Source organism: Sorex araneus, chromosome 4 (genome assembly GCF_027595985.1).
Source record: "Sorex araneus isolate mSorAra2 chromosome 4, mSorAra2.pri, whole genome shotgun sequence".
In the NCBI taxonomy this organism is placed as follows: domain Eukaryota; kingdom Metazoa; phylum Chordata; class Mammalia; order Eulipotyphla; family Soricidae; genus Sorex; species Sorex araneus.
Window position 1 is genome coordinate 172577251 of NC_073305.1, and position 20096 is coordinate 172597346.

Below are 20096 nucleotides of genomic sequence, written 5' to 3' on the forward strand. Positions count from 1 at the left end.
TTTTATTAATAGTCTTATAGATATTAATTTGCAAAGAATTTCTTACATAAAGTTTTTTTTACTGTTCCCTCAATTTAGCCAATGTTGAATTTTGGATTAAATGAGATGTTGAGTCATTTACTCTAAACTTTTTAAATTAAGTTTGTGAAAAAAACTGAGAATTTGGTCATAAACTAATGTCTAGGACAATTTACAGGTAGATTCTGTCATATGGAAGAGAATATTGAGAATCTGATTGTGTTTATATTTCTTAATATAAAATTATTATAGGCAGGAGGCACAATTGCACTATTTTAATAGTTATACAATATTCAGTTACATATGACAAATCTGATTAAGGGAATTAAAAGTATTCTTACTGAAGGGATTATATGGTCATTGTTAAAAAAAGAGATGCTTTTATTTATAAAAAAATAAGCTTTCAGGAAAAGCAAAAGTAATGTATACTTCATTTATTATAATTTTACCTTTTGCTTTTAGAAAATTCCTGTTGCAATATTGTGACTTCCAACAACTGGCTCATATTTGTGAATATTGAATTTTAATAGTGCACTACATATCTTTTCCAACAGAATTTCACACTACATTTTTAAGATATAACTTTAAGTTCAGATGCTAGTCTCTTACATTTTAATATTTAATGTTAATTCCCTGCATTTCACTGTTTAATATAGTTTTCCTGGATATTTAGATAGAACACCTTGAAGATACAAGTGAAAATCCCTGTAAATTATCTGCACCAAATAATCTCTCTAAAAGGAAATGATAGTTTCTTGATTTATTTAAATTTCTAATAATTATCCCTTTAGTGGGCTACATAATAAATTATTGATATTAGAAATGTAACTGATTCTTCAAAAAGTAGTAATATACCATTATTTTAAACAGTGGTTTTAGTTTTAATAATTTGTTGTAACATTTTATATTGGGTGTGGATAGAACCAGAGAAAAAGTTCCTTTCCTCTCTTCAATCTGTTTCCTAGTTGCATTTCTCTACTAAAATTGATGATCGTGGGCTGATTTCTTACAACTAGAATCACACTTTTAGAAAATTTAGTGAATTGTGTTTGCCAAATTTGTTAGGATAGGTTCATATTAAATTTCACCTTTGTATTACTTTAGATTACTTGTTTCTTTTATGATGGACTTTTGTGTATGGCAGAGATAATGTCTTCATACTATTTTAGTAGCTGATTATGGATTAGATTGTGTTCATAGAACAGCTTATAGCTAACTTTACTGTTTGCTATTACCAAAATATTAAACCATTTGTTTACATTTCATCTCCTTTTATAGATAATTTTTTCTCTTACAAGACATAGTAGTTGTGGAAACTATTGCTTCTATTGTCTTCTTATCTGCAAAGACATTTAACAGTGTCCTTTGTATAAGCTCTAATTGAAAATTTGTATTTCTTGTGCTTTTGCCCTCCTGTGTCTCAGGAACTCCTGGTGTCTTGGCTGTGGACACTTTTTGTTTCAATCAGTAATTTTTCCTGACTTCAGACTGATGGGGTCACCTACTGGTGACAGTTCCCTGTCAAAAAGCAGCTAAGACCACATATCAATGTCTTGGCCATCTGGGCACTGTTCAGGAAGGAAGCCAGTTTGTTTGTATATTAGCAATTTGAAGCTTAGAGTTCTAGAACTTTAGTGACCTTCACCTCTCCTTTCCAGTATCCAGCCTCAGGTTATTTTATCATCACAATTTCTATTATTAGAAGCTAGCCTAGAAAAGTTAACATCAAAAGTACTAAGTGACTAGACTAGTGTATCATCATTTTTTATTGCTTATGTTGATTGACATTAGATTCCTAGATGGAGCATACAATATTTTGAATATCTCAATTATTTTATATCCTGTGATCATTTCATATGAAAGTTTAGCTTAGGGGTATTTGCTTTTCAGCCAGCAGAATTCAGTCATTATATTCTTGACATGCTTTTTAATCCTCTACCACATAATTTGTGCAACACTGTTCCTCTAGCAATGACAACTCTAAGTTTGCTTGACATAAACTATATTCAGCATAAATAAATTTACCTGTACTTGGCACAAAAAAAATTCAGATTTGATTCCTTAGGAGAAAATTGAGAGAGAATCTGCTAAGGGATAGACACAGAATTACTAGAGCTTCAGCCCCAATAAAAATTAAATGCATTTTTGAGAAAGTTGTCACCTGGAATGTGTATCTGTGCTAAATATATAATACAAAAATAGCCTACTCTGTGAAGAACATCTTCATAAAGGATATTACCGTCCATCATTATTATAGATTTCAGATATTCCATCACAAGTAAATTTTATTTAAAGTACTTAAAATAATTCTAATTGATAACATAAAAGTACTCAAGCACGTATAATAGTTTGAGTTTGTAGCTTCAAAGAGTATCTAGAGTAGATACGTTTGTTTTAAGACTTTGTATTCAGTATTTATTTTATCTTGAGTGTCAGATGAATGTTAATAAGGCAAGTCATTCAGAGATGCTTCTTTCCCTTTGAAAATGTTAACTTTAAGATGTCTTTTTATTTACAATTATGTTTTGTTGTGGCACCGGTATTTTATTTATATTACATATGAAATTAACCTTATATTTCTTAACAAAATTCAATCCTCTTAAAATATTTTTTTTCTTTTTTGGTATGAAACTTACTTTAATACCCTACAGGCATCAGAGAATAATCCTTTATGTTACAAGTTAACTTTAAGTACACAAGTTAACTTCAACAAATGAAGTTACATACAAAAATTGTGTTTCTAAGAAATATATTTCATATCTAGGCACCAGTAACTTTCCTTATACCTTTTCAATCTTAATTCCAGCCCATTTAATAGTCATCTACTAAATAAATTGTCCCATTTCATCACAAAATAAGGAACAGGAGTGTTTTAAGAGGTTATTTGGGCCAGCCAATTACAGATGCTTAAAACACTATTATAGCCTTAAAACACTATTACATCTTTGCCAGAAAGTAGTTCCCATATGCTTTGACTTTTTAAATTGTGATTAGGGTTTCAAATTAGAGTGAGAGAATAGACTTTCAGAAGCAGAATTTTGCCTATTAGCTTTTCTCTGTAATGATCTGACACCATGATATTTCCAACAATTCACTGAATAATGATTTACCCACAAACAATTCAGAAATTTCTTCTATGTGATATTTGTCAGCATTGAGTCCTCTCCTTATTGTCACCTCCCCAGTTTCTTAACTAGATGATCTAGTTCTAGTTCTTTCCTCATCATAATTCAAGTAGATTAGAGACTAATACCCAAAAGTCTGGCATGTGTCAAAATAATGATTCTTTTATTTTAACAGTGTAGACTTAGATTCATGTGTTCAATTTCTTTGTAAACTTGGCTAAGAACACACATATTATTAGCATGACTAGATGAGATTTATATTTGTGGCCTAAAAAAATCATATCTAACTGAAATTTTGCTTACCCAGAGCTTTGATTCTCTAGGAAGGTTACTTGGATACTTGTTGAAACACTAACCTTTAATTTTTTAAGCATATTTCAAGGTGGTTTTTATAAACTATGTATGCAGTTCCTCAATTTTTCTTAAAGAATTTAAAAAAATTTAAAAGCACCTTAAGAGTTTTGTTTGTTTTCTTGTTTTTTGAGCCACAATGGGTGGAAGTCAGGCAGAATTGCTGGCAGAACTTTGGGAACCACATGGGGTGCCAGGGATCAAACCCAGGTAATTAAGATAATTATTTAAAGTATCTGGTTTCATTTACTGGGATAAAACTGTAATCTGGAAGCCCATCAAATAAACATAAAACTGAAATTATTATTGCAAATGACCTGTGATAGCCATACATTTGAGGTTTTAATCTTTGTTACTTTTTCCTATATTGGCTAGATTTATTAAATTTATTTTTTAATTAATTTGATCAGTATTCAATTAGTATTCTCATGTTTACTAGACTCATGAATATATTTTCTAAATTATTAAATCAGAAGGTTTATTCTGGTGCAAAAGGATTAAGATGACATATAAAGAGACACGTTTTTAATTTTGAGAAACCTTGGACTTTTCTTAATTCTTCTACCTTTCCATTAATCATCCTGTGACTTCATTAGTCTCAGAGCAATATTTTTTTCTTTGTGGGTCACACCTGGCAATGCACAGGGCTTACTCCTGGCTCATGCGCTCAGGAATAACTCCTGGTGGTGCTCGGGATGGGGTGGGGTGGGGGAAGCCATATGGGATGCTAGGAATTGAACCCGGGTTGGCTGTGTGAAAGGCAAAAGCCCTACCCACTGTGCTATCACTCCAGCCCCCATCAGAGCAAATTTATTTAAGGAGCTAATCTGTGTGTTGTAGATGGTGATAGTAGCTTATATTTATTCTATTTTATGTTTCGGTCAAGTGATTTGACAATTGCCATTTCTTTTCAAGGTCTAAAGTTTTCCTCCTAATGACCTGTGAAATTTATGTAGGATGACAATCTTATTAATTTTTTTGGTGACTTTCTGGACAGGGACAAGAAGGAGTGTCATTATAAAGAGTTTTTATCAGAAGCCAGATTTTTAGACACACTCTATGGTGAGACCACAAAGAACCGGGAAACTTGTGTCAGGAACAAAATATTTTTTTAGTATCTAGAAGATGGGGAAAAATAAACCTCCAGCTTCTTAGTGCTTTTCTGATATTTGATTGAAAGCAACATCTTAGCAGGAGCATGTTGTCAGTTTGAGAGAACTTATAATTGAAAACCAGAGCTAAGCTCAGACACAAAGCATTATTAAAATGATATGACTGTCTTATCTATCAAAGAATTATCACTACACTTTAATAGCAGCCTACAATTTATGTAGAAACATTAATTTAACTTATGTGCTTGAGTTTTTACTATTTTGCATCCCTGTTATTTATGAATAGCTTCAACGTTTAAAATCCAAATTTAATTGAAACTTAATTTTTCAACTTCATAAAAGCTTTGTGGTCTTAAACTTAAGGCATACTGGTACCAAATGTAGCACTAATTTTTGTCCATTTTTGGCTTCCCAAGTAGTGCTCAGAGACCCTAGAGCCGCTCCTGAGTATGCTTGGCTGTCTGTGACTTGGAAGCAGCCACTTGAGCTCTCTGAGCTCCCTCCCTGACCTGCCTTACTGTTTTTGTGAAGAGAATTGGCTCATGTGGAAACTTGTAATTAGAAATCCTTATTTATCAACTTTAGTGTTATCCATTTCCATGATTTCATGGCCAACAAATTGAAGACACAAAACAATTATCTAAATGATTTAGATAAAGACTTTAGTCGGCCATTGAAGCACAAAATTTTATTAAGGAGACATACCATGATAACCGAGCAATATATTTTGCTTTCTAGTGGAGACTTGCCCATCTATTCATTAAAAAACACCTTTGAGAGCTGGAGAAAGTTAAGGGATTAAGGTGCTCACCTCTCATGTAGGAGACAACAGGTTGCACTGAACATGGTTCTCCGGGCACTAACAGGGGTGATCCCTGAGGATAAAGCCAGGAGTAAGCCCTGAATATTTCTGGAGGTGGCCCCCAAACTAAAAATAAAAACAAACCACATGTGACTATTATATATTAGACATTGGTCTTGGAGGTAGGAATACCTGCTGACCCAGGTTTGATTCCTTCGTCCCTCTCAGAGAGCCCAACAAGCTACCGAGAGTATCCCGCCAGGCACGGCAGAGCCTGGCAAGCTACCCGTGGCGTATTTCATATGCCAAAAACAATAGCAACAAGTCTCACAATGGAGATGTTACTGGTGCCCACTTGAGCAAATCAATGAGCAACGGGATGACAGTGCTACAGTACTACATATTAAATTTGTTTGCATCTTTCAAGTGGTGCTTATGAGACCAGGGGGCTACTACTGGTGATTCTTGGCCAACAGGGCTCGGTAGTTGACTGCTACAATCTGATGATGTGGTACTCCTTAGGCACCTACAGCTTCATCACTGTGGTGCTAGACCCCGCTGTGCAGGGGGTCGGGCATATGTTGCTAGGGATTGAATCAAGACTTTGTGGTCTGAAGTTAAAGACCACAAAGCTTCCTATGAGGTTGAAAAATATGCTCCATGCATGTGGAGCATATGTCTAGTTCCTGTACTATCTCCTAAACCTTCAGGCCATTCTCTTAATGATCTGGTTACTTCCTTACATATGAGCAACTAAGACTCCATATCCATGCTTGTTACTGTCTTGGAATAAAGCTCTTATTTTCAGACAAAATGAACTTCTAATCTAGAGTGTCAATCTATGGGGAGCTCTAGTTGAGGAAATTGTCCTCTTGTCCACAACCTCTTCACTAAAGCAAGATTAAAGTCAGAGAGAAGCACAGTTTTTGTAATGGAAGGGAAAAGGATTGCTTTTCTGAGAAGACTGTGGTTAAAGGGGAGGAACAACAGTTCTGTACATTTAACCAAGGTGTGCAGTGGATAAAGATGAGGAAGCTAGAAAAATATAGTTAGGATTGGCATAGGATTGACTCAAGATTCATTGGAATTATAACAGTTTACAGAGTCATTGGGGTAAAGTGTGCAAAATTAGTTCCTTAAATTAAAAATTTAGGGGCTGGAGCCATAGCACAGTGGGTAGGGTGTTTGCCTTGCTCTTGGCTGACCCTGGTTCGATTCCCAACATCCCATATGGTCCCCTGAGCACCACCAGGGGTAATTCCTGAGTGCAGAGCCAGGAGGAACCCCTGAGCTTCGCCAGGTGTGACCCAAAAAGAAAAAAATTATAAATTTAAGGGACTGCACAGACAGTGTGAGACAGAACTGAATATTGAGCTGGATAATTTCAGATATTGTTATTGTTGTCAAACTAGTCTAACCTTAAATAAGGTGTCCTTTGTCTTTGTGAGCCTTCATGACACAAATGCAGAAATGGCCTTGGGTAAAGGTGTGAAATTAAAGACAGAAGAGACACATATCCTGCAATTTGGTTAACGATGAAGAACTTTATTTCTCTTTTCCCCCCTTCATAATAATTGCATCTGGAACACAAGGATTTTAGTGAACGCTCTTTGGTGTTGTTTTTTTTAAAAAATTTTTGCTTTTTGGGTCACACTCAGTGATGCACAGGGGTTACTCCTGGCTCTGCACTCAGGAATTATCCCTGGCGGTGCTTGGAGGACCTTATGGGATGCTTGGGATCGAACCCAGGTCGGCCTTGTGCAAGGAAAATGCCCTACCCACTGTTCTATAGCTTCTGCCCTGTAAAAGCCCTTTGGTTAAATAATTTATTCAGCAATTATTTGCTGGGGATACTCTGAGGCAGTTTCCTCTGTTCTTGTGTTGCTCTAACACACTTTCTAATTTGTATTTTATAAAGGTTAGAACAAACAAGATCAATAAACAAATAGCTGACAGTATGTTCAAAAGGACAGACTGTTTATAATAGAATTTAAAAGGTGAAGTAAGAATATTGAGATAGTGAAAACCAACTATAATAAATATCTCCTTTTCTAAGATAAATAAGTATATCATGCTTTTTTTCACTTTCAGTCAACATAAAGTCTGGTGCGAAGAGAACTTGCTCAAAACTCCATCTGAAATATATGCTTAATGAACAGTTCTATGATTTAGGCCTTCTGATGGATTTACTGCTGTAGATGAGCTATATTCCATCTTAGATAACTTGCTGTGATTGTCACTCAGTTTGATAAAAGCAACCATAAGAGTGGCAAAGAATACTGTTGACAGAGACACTTGACTACCTCTCTGGTGCAGAGTAAGAAGCAAAGGCAAGCTTGCAGGCACCTCCAGAAAATGTCAATTTACACTCTTTAATTAATACATAACTGACATAAAACACTGTGTAAGTTAAAAGTTGATAATGTATTAATTAATTTCAAAATTTTTGCTAACACAGTGTTATTAGGAAGTACCTCTAACTCATCACATAATTAACTTTTCTGTCTTTGTGGTATGAACATTTTAGATTAACCATTTTAGCAACTGTCAAGTGGATGATACGATGTTAGGAACTATAATCACTGTGCTGCACATTATATCTCAAACCTTTTAATCTCACAACTATAAATTTGAATCCTTTGTTTAATTTTTCTCCATTTTCCCTGTACTCCCAGCCCAGCCTTTGGGAACCATTTCCTTGAGATTGCCTTCTTTATGATTTTGGTAATTTTTTTCTTTTCTTAAAAAATGGAGGCTTTGTGATTATTAAGAGATATTATTATTATAATATTATTTAATCATTATATTATTTAATTATAATATTATTAAGAGATAATAATGATGTTTATTATTGATAATAATGCATATTATTATATGCATTATAATAATAGTGATACAACACTCAGTTTCCCATGCAAATAATTCCAATATACATTATCAGTGTACCTACCTCTCTCTTGAGAACTCTAGCATCTCTCCCTGTCGACCCCAAACCCCCAACTCAGTTGTGTGGATCAGTTCTATTGTATTGCCTCTGGCCCATTGTTGCTGCTTTGCTGTGTATTTTTAGGTCCCACACATGAGTTAGATCATTCTGTATTTATCCCTTTCTTTCTAATTTGCCTTACTAAGTATGATATCCTCTAGTTCCACCAGTGTTACCACATATCGACACTGTTTTTATCTTAGAGCTGCATTGTATTCCACTGTGTGTATATATCACAGCTTCTTGATGCATTAATTCATACTGGGAATTTGTGGTGTTTCCATACCTTGGCTGATGTTACTAAATGCCACAATCAACATAGGTGCCTGTGTATCCTTTTGAACTAATGTTTTTGTGTTTGGGGGCTATATGCCAAGAAATAGTATCTCTGGGTTGTATGGTAGTTCTATTTGAATTCTTTTTGAGAGATCTCCATATTGTTTCCAATGAGGCTGAACCAGATAACATTCCCACCAACAGAGAATTAAGGTTCCTTTCTCACTGTAACCCATCAACACTGGCTGGTTCCAGACTTTATGATATGTGCTATTCTCACTGGTGTGAGATATTTCAATTTTTTTTTAAATTTGTGTTTTTCAAATCATGAGTGACAATGAGCACTTTTTCATATACCTGTTGGTGATCCATCTGTATTCTTTGGGAAAATATCTGTTCATTTCCTTGCCTAATTTGTGAATGGGGTCATTGGATGTTTTGTTGTTGAGTTTTGTGAGTGCTTACTAGATCTTGGATATCATCCCTTTATTTGCTGTATTGTATGCAAATTTTATATTCATTCCTTAAAGGACAAATAGGTTGTTTTAATATTTTGGCTATTGTGAGAAAATGTGAGGATTTATCTCTTTGTGGTTTTGATTTAGAATTCTATGAGGATTAGCCCAGTTGAGCACCTTTCCATGTATTTGTTCGCCATCTACATATTTTTTAAGCAATGTCCGTTCAATGTCTCTACAGAGAATTTTTAAATCAAGTTGCTACTGAGTTACATAAAATGTTTTTATGTTTAGATTTTTAACTCCTACCAAGTGTGAGAGTGATTTTGACAGGAACTAAGTAGGCCAGTTTGGATTTATTGACTGATTGCGAGGATCAAAAAGAAAAAAAAGTTTGGAGTGACCCAAAAGTTTCCATTTTATAGAAATGGATATGAATATATAATAAAAGAGAAAACATAATTGAGGAACCATGCATTTTGGACTGGTTGAATTTGAGGCATCTATGGAAACATTAACTTTGGAGATATCAGTGACCAAAGATCTGGAAAGGAAGATAAATATGAAATTTGTCATAAAATAAGCTGTGGTGAAAACTGTGAGAGTATATGAGACTAGCAAGGGATAAGATGCAGGGGAAAAAAGAGAATAGAATCAAGGACTAGAACTTTGAAGATGGTGAGAAATAACAAAGAGGCTTTAGAAAGGGAAGGAATTGCTGCAAAGAATAGAGACAAAAGGAAAGAACCAAGAAAGAACCAGACTTTTTGAAAACCAAGGGAAGAGATAGTGTAAAGGGAACAGCAATAAGCATTTTAGAGAAGACTGGAAGGTGAGGTTATAATGATGTTTTAAGAAGCATTCTCAATTCTGAACCCATTAGTAAGGGTAGAGGGGGGCAGGGAAGGTTTCAGATGCACTCCATTGTTCCTAGAGACCAAGAAAGTAAGGTAAGAGAAGATAGTAGATAAATCAAGATGCACTGTTAAATGAAAACAGGCTTAAGCAGCTTGAAACAATGATGGGAAAATGTGGTAGAAAAGATAAATAAACGTTCAAAGAACAGATAAGCAAAGTTGCTGAGGTGCAAAATGCCCAGGTCAGCCTTAATTAGATAGGATAGTGGTTTTAATTAGATAGGATAGTGGTTTTCTTTCTAAGTAGTAATACATTTAAACTTGGGGAAGAGGGAAATGGATGGTTTAAAATTAATATAGGTAGCTTATATTATATGCATTATTCATTAAGAGACATAAAAAGGAAAGGGATTAGGTAAAATGCAAATAGAATAAATTTTTAATGACCCAAATGAGATAGGAAACTATGGTTTTCTAGTATCATCAGTTTGTGTTGTTTTGATATTCAGTCTGGCAGAGTACAACCCCCGGATACAAGTGAGAACTCTCTGCTTTCATAGTATTTCACTAACTTATCCACCTGCTGGCTTGATGTCCAAAACATCAGGTTCCTTCTTTAGTAAATTATATATTATATCAGGTGTTAATTGGAATTATTCAGCTCCTGTCACAGGTCAGATGAGGGAACTGCTATTTAAGAGATCATTATTAGCCATTTTGTGTTGTTAGATTTTTAGAATGCTATACACCTGACTGGGCTGGAGCAATAGTGCAGCGGGTAGGGTGTTCGCCTTGCATGTTGCCAACCTGGGTTTGATTCCTCCGCCCCTTTCAGAGAGCCTGGCAAGCTACTGAGATTATCTCGCCCACATGGCAGAGCCTGGCAAGCTATCCGTGGTGTATTCAATATGCCAAAAACAGTAACAACAAGTCTCACAATGGAGACATTACTGGTGCCCCCTTGAGCAAATCGATGAGCAACGGGATGACAGTGACAGTGACAGTGATATACCTGACTGTTTACTCTAAGTAACTGCTTTTTTTCTAAATTTCATTTTATTATTGCTTCTCTTCATTTCCTAAAGACCAAGCAAAGAAAGGGGAAAATACATAATTTCTTATAATTTTCATGAGTTTTTTGTTGCTCAAGATATTGCTTATGCTGTCAATGCCACTATTTGAATAAAGTTTATTGTTAACAATTCTTTTAAGATTTTAATCATATGGACAGGGGGCATAGCTTAGTTTGAGCTTCTTCCCTGCACATGTGAGGCCCTGGCTTTCATCCCTGGCATCACGCACATTTTATTACAAATTTTTATTGGTTAAGATTCTGTGATTTGCAATGCTGTTAGTAATAGTTTCTCTGAATAATTCTAACACCACACCTATCACCAATATCCCTACCTTTCTCCAATCCCCAGGTCCCCAATCCACCTTCCTTTCAGCCCTTCCTGTCTCTTCTGTCATATGCGCATCAGTTCTCCTATTGTGGTACATTTATTTATTTATTTATATAATGTAGGAGCGCTGCTATTTTTTCAGCCATTGATTAAGCTGATTGAATTGGACATGAATTCTACATTTACTTTAAAAAAGATTTAATTGTATAAGTTAGTTCACAATGTTTGATTACATTCAGTACTCAAACACCAATCCCACCACCATTACACCTTCCCACCACCAAATTCAGGATGTTTCCATCCCAAACTCGAATCCCTGTCCCAAAACACAACTGAAGTAATATATTTTGTATTATCTGTTATGAAGAACTGCTAAACATGCTTACAAAAAAGTGTTCATATAGGAAAGAGTGTGAAGACTGTTCTATTTTGGCAGGAGCCACTAAGACATTCTATAAGATATAACTAACATGTTGTTAAAGATTGGGTGATGTGAGCTTTGGTATATATATATCTGAAAGTATGTATATATGCATATAAATTTATTTCCCTCTATGATTTGTTGCCTATTATCTGAACTCCATGAAATGTGGTGTGGTGATTATGGAGAATGGGTAGGGAGAGTCTTATGATGTGTCAAGGAATATGTCACTCATCTGTGAGGCTCGGCCTGAGCGTGTGAGGACCGGCCTTGAGCGTGGTGGTAGTTGGGTTGTGAAGGTTTTTGGCTGCCAGAGCTGGGTCCCCTGGGGTGGAGAGGGCTCTCACTCACCCTCCTCTGGGGCGCCGTGGTGAAGACAGCCTGGCTGAAGACAGCCTGGCGTGGGGTCAGGACATCCTGCAGCACTCTCAGGAGTTTTAATTTATAGTCCCTGGGTCTTGGCTGTTGATGATATTATATGGTGCCTAGGGCAGTTTGTGGGTGAGACTGCTAAACTACTGGAAATCTGGAGACCTGGAGGGAAGAGGCCCAGTCCCAATTCAAGTGGGCCTGGAGCTCTCAGTCACAGGTTCCCATATACCTCTGCACTACAGATCCTAACTGCATCTTTTGATCTCTTTTAAGATTTATGGGTCTCTGAAATAAGGCCAGTAAGTGAGCTTATATAGCTGAGCTGGAGGTGGTTTGTGGGTGTATCTCCCACATGCCTAACTTTTGGCTGTTTAATTTTTTGGTAAATTTGGCCCCAAGTTGTTGGGGTCTGACCAAAGGGCACAGCAGCAATTTTGGGGTACTGGAAGTCTGAAGGCACCATCAGGCTGTTGATGCACTCGCCCCACAGGTATAGGTTGACTTGCTGGCAGCACCATACCCCTGATAGTACCTTTAAATGTTTGAAATTTAAATCTTGCTATATACATACTTTATTTATTTATTTATTTATTATTCTAAAGTTGCTCACAATAATTGATTATGTTTAATATTTAAGCACCAATACCACCACCATTACACCTTCCCGTCAGCATATTTTTTAATGTTTCTTCCAAAACCCTAAACCCTGCCCCCAAAGCAGACCCGAAGTAATTGATTTTGTATTGCTTGTTCCAAGTAATCTGCTAAAATGATCCAAGAAAGTACACACATACTTTAATAGCATAAAATCGTTTCACCAATTGGTACTGACAATACTGTACTTTATGCATTTCTCTCTGTGTTTTCTCTTTGCTATCAATAAGCACAAAACCAAGTTTTGTGCTCATGCACAGAATGTTTAGTTTTCATGTGTAGATATTAGTCTTTTTTTAAAAAAAACTTACATTAAAGTCATTATTTTATACTCTTTTATAATTGTGAAATGCCTCTACTTCATGTTGGCGGTGTGTGTGTGTGTGTGTGTGTGTGTGTGTGTGTGTGTATGTGTATGGAAGGATATTAACATATATGTAAATGAATGTTACATATGGTACCAGATCCCTACTGAAGTTTACAAAGTCAGATGTTAAAGACAGACTGATCAGCTTTATTAACTGTGGAAGTGGGGAGGTTATCTTACACTTGTAGTTGAATATGTTAATCATGGGCCACAAATTTCCTAAGCTCTTAGTGTGTATGGAAGAATACTTGAATGTTGATTGTATATCAGAGGAGAGTCTTCCTCCCTAGAAGTTAAAAAGCTCATTTTGGCTCACAGAAATTTTCCCCATTTCCTTATTTTCTTCTTCAGTGTGTTCTGGAATGTGCCATGTGGCTATGAGGGACTATTTTACCTGTTTTGGGTAGGATGTAGTGTGGATGCACCATTATTTTCCATAGTAAATACTGAATAGAGTTGTAGTGCGGTGTGAATTTGTAACAGTTCTCTTTATTGTTGCCCTTTCTCTTCATATTCTTATTGATAAATTGGTTTTTCGGTGACAAATGGAGAGGTAACTTGCTTTATATGCACTTCCTCACTTATTTAGTGCTCTTATCATATGGTGTCTAAATTGTGATCACCTGTAGTCTGGCAGCCAGTTTTGTCAATTTTCTAGACAGCTCAGTACCGATGATGTGGTTTTCTATCTCATTCTCTTGAGTTAAGGTCAATATGACTTAACTTAGGAAACTGAGCCAAGTGTAGGATAAGGCATCAAAAACACACAGTTTGCCTGTTATAGCCAGTAGTAGTGACAACCATCAATTCACAGAGGGAGGCCATATGCTTTAATAAAAGGGACATTAGAAGTTAAATGCTGTGTTCGATGCTAGAATGTCAGGGGAAAAATCATGAAAGGGCAAATTTCATTTTTTCTTCTATGTTTGTGCATGCTGACAGAAAGCTTAGTGTGTAGTACCCTTGATCTGCCGATTTAAAAGTAAAATTTTACTTGGAAAGAAATAACTTCTGAAAAATGAAAAAAACATCGAGTGAGTGATGAATTTTTGAAGCGCTTATATTCACCCTTTTCATAGATTATTTTTAGGCTTTCCTAGGTGCAGAGGAATGCACTAGAGCAGTGCTTCTCAATTTGAGCATGCATGCAAATCATCTGAGAACTTGATAAATTGCAGATTCTGATTTAGCAGACCTAGGATGAACCCAAAACCCTTCACTGCTAGTAGATTCTCAAGAGGTATTAATGCTGCTGGTCCTTAGATTGCAATATGGGTGGAACCTCTGGAAGTACCTGTAGGTACTACATTTCTTATGATGATATATTGATTATGCCCACTGTTGAATTCATGAATTATTCCCTTCAGAGTCATTTGTACATGTCTTAAGACATGATCTGTACTCTTGAAACAGGCAAGAAATAGCTTTTATGATATGCATATTTAGAAAATTACACTGAAGGTATCTATCTCTTCATTTCCCACATTGTGATTTTGTAAATTATTCATTAACTAGCATGAATAGTTATGAAGGTAGAATCATAGTTAATCAAATTGATGGTGTCATCTATGCCATCTCCTACTAGAATATCTGCTCCAATAGACAATCTCCCTGGATAGAAAATAAACTTCTGGTGGTGAGATCTTTGTTATTTTTGTTTGTTGATATATCCCTAATAATTGGAATAATTAATTTCACATAGTAGATATTAATACATAGTTAATTGAATTAAGTAGGGATTTATATTCCTCTTTTTGACTCAGAATGGGGTTTGATGATTTGATAATTTAAGAGCTTGTTGGGCTTTGCTTAGATTCTTATTCTCTAACACTAATGTAAGTGAAACAAGATAGTAGACTAATTGCTCAATTTCCAAGAACCAACAGCCTTAGAACTATTTTGATTTACTAAATTCCTTACAAATTCTTTTGCATCTTACAAAATATTGAGTTAGTGGCATATTTTGCCGGTAGAGTCTTAATTGGTACACTTTTTAAGTTATAATAATTGAGGGGAAATTACATTACTGTCAATTAAAATTCTCAAATTGTTACACCTTCTCATTTCCTCCCTTTTTAAATGACAGTTTGGTGTGTCTAGGATGTTATTCTCCTGAAATTTTGGTCCTGAGACAGGAAGTTCTGGATTTGCTCTCACCTTACCAGCTATCCATGTGACTCGGGACAAGTCAATGAAGCATTTTCAGTTTCTTTGAAATGATATAGAAATGTTAGAATGATGACTTAATTATATTCTACCATGACTTATATTAATATTTTATCATTTTAATTGCTAATAATTGTCTCTGGTCACTGATTCCTCCAACCCAAGTTATAGGCAGCCACTACACTTATTTAGAATTTATTTAGAATGGTATATTTGTATTCAAGGAAACATTTATATAAGTCACTGACTTGAAAGGAAAAATTAGAAGTATGACTGATTTTTGGAGACAGAACAGTTTATTGAGGAATATGAATTAATAATTTGATTTCTTATTTCCCCAAGAAAGACATATTAAAAAGACTTTCATTGGCCTAGCATTTGCTTTATTAATCCCTGAGGCATCTCCAGATCACTGACCTTCATCTCTTTTTATATGCGCTGCCTATTTTCTGATATTCTTCAATCTTTTAATACTTCAACGATTAAAGGAAACTCTCATTGAGTCAGCCAGTTAACTGAATTCAGCAAATGCAGTTCAATTACTGCAATTACCTGGTATTCTGCTAGGCATCAGGCATCAAACTAAATCCATTAGATGGGCTCATGTATAAGGAATGTTTAGAAAATTTACTCTTAATGTTTCTATCTTTTGAGTCATATAGAAGACTAAATCATTGGCTGAGACTGAACAAATTTTATTTTACATATGAGAAGTATGAAAAAATATGTGATATGTTACTTAGTAATAAACGGCTATAATATCACCAGGAAGCATCCAGGGTCATAATGGTCATAAAACATTGTAAAATTACTAGAATGTTTCAGATGTTAATCATGATTACTAACATAATCAATTATTCATAAAACCATGCAGGTATTATATTAATGATAAAAGACTCACATATGATGTTATAGTGAATTGCAGTACCTGTGCTTAAAGATCTTGTGAATACCCTGTAGTGACAGCCACTACTAATAGTATGAAAGAAGATAGAGATAAATATTAATTGCCATATTGTAGATGGATGGTGAAGACACTCAAGACAAGGGGAGATTGCATGTACATGGCAATATTAGAGTGTCTCAGATACTAATTTACAAATAAAAAACTTGAAGGAAAGGACTTACCCATTAAGAAAAATCATGTAGTCTGGGTAAAATACTAACATATAGAGGGTATAGTTACCAGTTAATTTATTTGGAGTAGCGTTACCTAAAACAGTTGTGAAAAAATTAATTGGAAACTAAATTTAAATATCAGAGAGCTAAGGATGTTAGTTTGAATTTGTCTTTCATCTGCTAGTTTAGTCAAAATAGAGTGGACCCTCTTTTGCAAATTTCTACCAAAGACTAATAAATAAGGACTTATTTTTAACTTTTCCTGCCCACTCATTTTATTTTTTTTTATCCTGGTCCTTTTTCCCTTCCTTGTCGCATTTGTGCTAGAAAATGACACCTTTGTAGGAAAGCCACCTTCTTTATTTGTCTGGAAAAAGAATATCATTAATCATACAGTCCATTTACATTTCCTTAAGCAATATAAATATTTGATTGTAAGAAGAATACAGGCAAATGTATTGTAACGTTTTACAGCTAGTGTTGCATCCTCTGTGGACATGTGGTCCGCCTCTCAGTGAAGCAAAAGACATATTACAAGCTGGTTTCTCAGCTGTGAAATGCCACTACTTAGGTCACATGCCTCAGTTAAAAAAACTGCCAGGAGCAACGCCTTCTCCTTGGCAGAGAGGCGTGCCACCTGTCACCCAAAGCTGCCATCCCCTCTGGCATCATGCACGGATTACTTTGATTCACTTGCGTACGGGGAGGTTATGTTCTCTGCCTTTTGCAGCATATTTCTTCATGGTATTTAGGGTAGAATTCATTCTGGTACCCATTGAACTAGGGACTATTTCCATACTTACCAGGATCAAATCTTACTCTGGAAAAAAATAGTTGTAACCTTGAGGATAACACTTGAGTAAAAATGTCTCACATGTGAAAGATGGTATGGCAGGCATATTTCTAATCAACACATAGCACGATGACACCCTTGGTGACATGACAAGATCACACCTTATGTCAGCTCTTAGCATGCAACAATTCCTGGAAGTCAGTTTTAGACCGCACGCATTCTAGATTCACTAGAGAGCATGCTCCTACACTTGTAAGGCATGCACAATAAGAGATGTAGTTCCTCTCTTCACAAGCAGCTTAAATGCTGTTTACTGCATGGACTTTCCCCACGTTTTGGTAATTCGGTAATAGGGTGTTAGGCATCAACTGGGTCTTTGATTAATGCACATTGGATGTATAACCAAAAGGTGGTCCTATTAAAGTGCTATCTGTTAAGGGTCTGCAGAAACAGTACTAGTTTCAGGGCACTGGTCTTGCATGTTGCCACCTTTGGTTTGGTTCCCAGAACTGTATATGAACACTGCTAGCAGAAATCCCTGAGCACAGAGCCAGGAGGGAATCCTGAGCATCATGAGTTATGAATTAAAAAACAAAGTAATCTACTGAGTATCACTGGAAGCAGTCCCTGGGCCCTGAACTTCGCATGATAGCCCCCCTAAGGAGCACTCCCCCAACCCCCACTGACAATCCACCAAAGTAATCTCATTGGCATTTGAACTTGTCAGGATATTGCAATCCTACAACTTCCTATTTCTCTAAGAAGGGTAAACTCAAAATTCAATAATGCCTTACTTTAATGAAAAAGAGGCAAGGTTTGTTCTTTCATAATAAGGTCATTTTGATGCAAACATTGTACCTCAGTGTTTATAAAGTATAAAGTATTATCTTTTGCATTTTTGAGTGGCTCAAGAAAAAAATTTATTAAAATACAATCTTAAAAATTTTCAAGTATAGTTCTCATTTTTGCCACTTGTTTCTTGTTCAGAGTTAGCTTTTGCCACACCCCCACCAATAAAATGGAATTCCCAGAACCTCAGAATGTGACTTTATTTGACAATAGGTTCTTTTCAATGATAATCAAGTTTGATTGGTGTTGAAATATTGAGTGTAATAAATCATGAGCAACTTTATAAAAATAAATCAGGAAATAAGGTAATCAAGTTAAAAAGTGATTATTAAACTGTATCTTAGCACAATCTAGCTAAAGTTCTTTTATAAAATAAAAGAGACTGGAGAATGCATCTTGAAATTAAGCAAACCATAAGATTTTCAGAAATCTTATTTCTGGAAAGTAGAAAAGAGACATAAAATGGGATGATTCTTACCAGGGTCCTCCAATAAAATCAATACATTCAACTTCTTGATCTTGTACTTCTGGTCTCCAAAATTATGGGATAGTACGTTTATATTATTTAATCTTATGCTTTGTTCTAACATCTCCAGAAAATCAATTAAAATTCTTCTCAAATTATTATATTGTTAAGGTTGGTCTTGATTGCGCTAAGGAAAAGTGGTCTTTATTATGTAACTATAATATATTTACATTTCTGGTCTATCAATTGCTTGACTTCCTCTTCTGTTCTGCAATTTTTTATTCATAAGTGGAATATGCCTTAGATGTTTAGCGATAGCACAGCAGGTAGGGCGTTTGCCTTACACTTGGCTGACCCAGGTTTGATTCCTCCGCCCCTCTCGGAGAGCCCTGCAAGCTACCAAGAGTATCTCGCCCGCATGGCAGAGCCTGGCAAACTACCCGTGGCATATTTGATATGCCAAAAACAGTAACAAGAAGTCTCACAATGGAGATGTTACTGGTACCCACTGGAGTAAATTGATGAGCAATGGGATGACAGTGATTTGTTATTGAAAAAATGGTGATGACAGCAGCATCATTGTTGGAATATTATTGTGTGCCAGACACTATGCTATTTCATTAACGTTACTTCATCTGACCCTCCCAAGAATCCTATCAAGTTAGGTACTGCTATGATCCTGGAAAGAAGTGGTGGTAAGGGATTCAGACCTAGTTAGTCTCATTCCAAAGCCCACGTATGAGAACTATGTAATCTTACAAAGTTGCCCTAACAGTACGTACCTTTGATTTGTGCTATGTTTTGTCAACATTTGAAAGTCCATTTAAATGCATAAAGAAAATGTAAATACTAAGGACAAAGATTAGTCAATGTTTTTTAAAATCAGGCCTTCAAGATATAGACTATCCAACAGAGCTATCTTGCTTGACCAGTAGGATCACATAAACCAACCCATTAACACTTCAGAAAATAACACCTCACCCCCAAAACATATGCAGTCCACGGAAACCAATGTTTCTTCAGTAAAATAGGTATTTTATTCCTCTTTCCTCCCATAAAGGCCAAATATCACAGAGCGTCCTTACTTTCTAGTTCTCTTAATATTCTGAGATGTACTCTCTATTCGAAAGTGCAGGTCTGATTGTCTGTGTAGGACATTCTTTGAGTCTGAAGATGTCAACATATTGACTTTAAAGCATACTACATAGTTCTTGAAGAACTTTCAAATTAATAACTCTTGGAATTGAGAATAAAAGCCTTTGCTTTCTTTTTAGTGTGTCCAGGAATATTTTTTAACTAAAAAAATAAAAAGAAAGAAAGACAATCACCTATATTTCTAAAAACAAGGGATGTTTTCCAATGGATGGACATGAAGGAAGATTTTATTCCCTCTCAGGAAATTTTTGAAACTTTAGTGCTGGAGAGTTTATTACATTTTAAAATTTCACAGTGGTCTGCATTGATCCAGTCTCAAAAGTAGAACATCCTGCCAATTGATTTT

At 35.5% G+C, this 20096-nt stretch overlaps 1 protein-coding gene across 1 annotated transcript in view; it reads left to right on the top strand.

The window, feature by feature from the left end:
- The window catches only part of GRM1 (glutamate metabotropic receptor 1), a 478994-nt gene that overhangs the window by 3587 nt on the left and 455311 nt on the right, over positions 1 to 20096 (top strand).